The 3554-nt window shown below is 40.8% G+C and overlaps 1 protein-coding gene across 4 annotated transcripts in view; it reads right to left on the reverse strand.

Moving 5' to 3' along the window:
- The window catches only part of LOC106872195 (gonadotropin-releasing hormone receptor), a 787632-nt gene that overhangs the window by 136426 nt on the left and 647652 nt on the right, over positions 1 to 3554 (reverse strand). The gene's annotated exons all lie outside the window — the stretch shown is intronic.

Here is a 3554-nt window from a genome sequence, read left to right on the forward strand (position 1 = left end):
AGTTACGGGGACGTAAACACACCAGCATCGGTTGTCAAGCGATGGTGGGGGGGACAAACACACACACACACACACACACACACACACACACACACATATATATATATACATATATACGACGGGTTTCTTTCAGTTTCCGTTTACCAAGCCCAATCACAAGGCTTTGGTTGGCCCGAGGCTATAGTAGAAGACACTTGCCCAAGGTGCTACGCAGTGGGACTGAACCCGGAACTATGTGGTTGGTAAGCAAGCTACTTACCACACAGCCACTCCTATATATATATTCGTCTGCCTTTACGTTTTGTGTTCAAATTCCGCCAAGGTCAACTTTGCCTTTCATCTTCTCGGGGTCGATAAATTAAGAACCAGTTGCGTACTTGGATTGATCTAATCAACAAAGCCCCATCCCCAAAATTACGGGCCTTGTGCCTAGAGTAGAAAAGTATATTTATATCAGTCTTATATCAATTTTTAAAGAGGAAGAGCAGGTTGTATTCATTCTTTTCTCGATGACATCAGTGAATTAAATAAGGTGAAGTGACTTCAGCGGGAGCGTGAAATTAAATCATCGCTCTCAGGTAGTGAACTCATTTCATGTACTAAACACACTGTTCACCGTTGAAAAATAAAAAAACAGCTTGATTGAAATTCACCTGAAAAATATTTGCATTTAAATGGAATCTTATTTCTTGCTATTTTTTTTAGATTTAAATTTCCGATGCCAACTAAGCATAAATTTTTGAAAATTTAAAACATAACCTTCCCTGATACTGAATAAATTATAACTGTGAATGAATAATTCTTGAGCGAATAAAACCTGAAAACCATCATTGATATTTTCAACACCCTTTTTCTGGTAACGACCACAAATTATAATTACAGAATAGAGTAACCTGGGATTTTATCGGTAGAATATTATTCTTTTCCCTTATTTTATCATTCACAGTCATCACCTCCCATCTCTCCGTCTTTCTCTTTATAGTTTCCACATTTTGGTTATAAGGCCAGCAAGAAGTTGATTTCATCGACTCCAGTGATCAAATAGGGCTTATTTTTTATCGAACTCGAAAGGATGAAAGGCAAAAATTGATCTTAGCGGGATTTGAACTCAGAACAAATGTAAAAGACGGACGAAATGTCGCTAAGCATTTTGCCCAGCATGCTGGCGATTCCGCCATCTAGCCGCCTGATGCCTTTCTCCTCATTGTTTAATGAAATTATTGATACAGTAATCCCTCGACGGTTACGTGCTCCAATACCCACCGCGATAGGTGAAAATTCGAAAAGTAGAAACAATACTGAGCTGTATATTTCTTTATTATTTTTATAATTTGTATATATTTTATAATAAATGCAAAACAACAACAACACCGAGAAATCAACGTAAGCTTAAATAATACACCACGGTAGGTAAACCGCGATGTGGCGAGGGATTACAGTATACGTGGCACAAACAAGAAACCGGCAATACACAGGCGAAAACATATATAAACACTTTAATTGTTAATATACAGTTTAAAAGTGAAGGCGCATGACTCAGTGATTAGAGCGTCGAGCTTACGAACGTGAGGTTGTGAGTTCGAATAGCGGACCGGGCTGCGTGTTGTGTTCTTGAGCAAGACACTTTATCTCACGTTGCTCCAGTTCACTCAGCTGTAGAAATGAGTTGCAACGTCACAGGTGCTAAGATGTGTCGGCCTTTGCCTTTCCCTTGGATAACACTGGTGACGTGGAGAGGGGAGACCGGTATACATAGGCGACTGCTGGCCTTCCATAAACAACCTTGCCCGGACTTGTGCTTGGGAGGGTAACTTTCTAGGTGCAATCCCATGGTCAGTCATGACCGAAGGGGGTCTCGGCAGTTTAAAAGATGAAAAAAAAAAAAACAGAAAGTAGAGAAAAATGAAGAAAGGAAAAAAGGGTGCAAAGTAGTGGAAGACAGAGGGGGAGGCGCGATGGGTTGCATATCCCAGAACAACATGAGAGTTGCTCAGTAGCAGAGAATGGCCAGCGACACTCGCTACAGCGGCCAATCCATCTCGCAGGGCTAATTTCTTCCACAGGCCACTGCTATCCCTATTTTGCGGAGGAAATGGGTAGTACAGGGTCCTAAAACAGCCAACGTCTTGACTGCAACCGGTACAAACTGATAGCGGTCTGCCAGACTCCCGTACATATTGATTTTTGTCTCCTTCTCACTACGGGCGGCGACAGCAGGGTTTGCGGTAGATGTTGCAAGGTTGGAGCCGGAGAACGTGTCGCTGTACGTCGCGTCCTCCACTTGAAACCTGCCTCCCTTGAATGGCAAGCGGGTTGTCCAGCCGGAGCGCTTACCGTCAATTCGGTGGAGACCTGCTGGCTCAAGTTGAGACGAGAAGCCAGCTGTGTCAAATTTCTTTCTGATTATATCATTCAGGTTGGCGTTTCAGGGCAATCGGCCCGCTCTAAGGTTGCAGGATAAAGAATGCAGGCCGGAATTCGTCTACTACCGCCCTGCAGCAACATTTGTACAGATCGCAGACGCTGAGACCGAGGCGTTGAGCCACCGCGAATCAAGTGCGCTCTTCGTCTAGAAGGGTGCCGTTAGATGAGGAAGGCACTGAATTGAGCCATGCACCGCTGTTAGGCTGCGAAGCGGAACGGAAGAAGTCTAGGCAGTGCTGGTCAAGTGATGTCTCTTGCTACTCGAGGTTGGACTGAATCTGAAGTCGTTTACTAAATCTTACAGGTAAATTTATTTATAATATGTTTGTGTGCATAAGACAGCCATTTTAGTTTGTAATCGTCACATCATTTCTTTTAATTCTCTTCCATTTAGTGAAATAGCATAATCGTTTACCTTGTTTTTCTGTTCAGTGATTAATGGTAATGCTAATTGATTAATGTTCAGTTTGAAGCATACATTGAAAATAATAAAACGAAAGTCAAAGCAATTTATTATATATGTTGATAAATAGTTGTGTCAATCGGATGTGGATACGTTTTGTTACGTATATATCTGTGCAATATTGAATGGAATAAAAGGAGGAACGATTGTGCTATCCTGATACGTGAAGCAAAAGGGCAAAAGTAAAGGAAATAAGATATGGTGAATCAATTATTCAACGATACTGTATTAACAGCAGGAATAAAGTAAACCTCTCCATTCTCAATAAGGAGCTAGAAGGGCTAAATTGATAGTTGTCATAACTCACAAATGTACAGCCTTTAGCTGTTATTTGGTAATTGGACGTGACTCCGAGGCAGAGTAATTCTTCTGTCGGTAAAATCCCAAAGATGAACATTACCAGCGTATGAAATAATTTTTCTGTTCAAGATATAAATTTTACTGAACGAGTTCAGCTTATTAAATTAAAGGATGGGGATCTCCTTACAATAATATTTACGATTTTTATTTGCCTTCATGCTTATTTTTTTTCTTTTTACTAACTATGTACAACTTTGAAGAAATTAGCTTTGAATTAAATTCACTAATGAGAAAATATTACTGTCAATGAGATATGTGATCACACACACACACACACACACACACACACACACACACACACACACAC

This window comes from Octopus bimaculoides, chromosome 9, assembly GCF_001194135.2.
Source record: "Octopus bimaculoides isolate UCB-OBI-ISO-001 chromosome 9, ASM119413v2, whole genome shotgun sequence".
Taxonomy (NCBI): domain Eukaryota; kingdom Metazoa; phylum Mollusca; class Cephalopoda; order Octopoda; family Octopodidae; genus Octopus; species Octopus bimaculoides.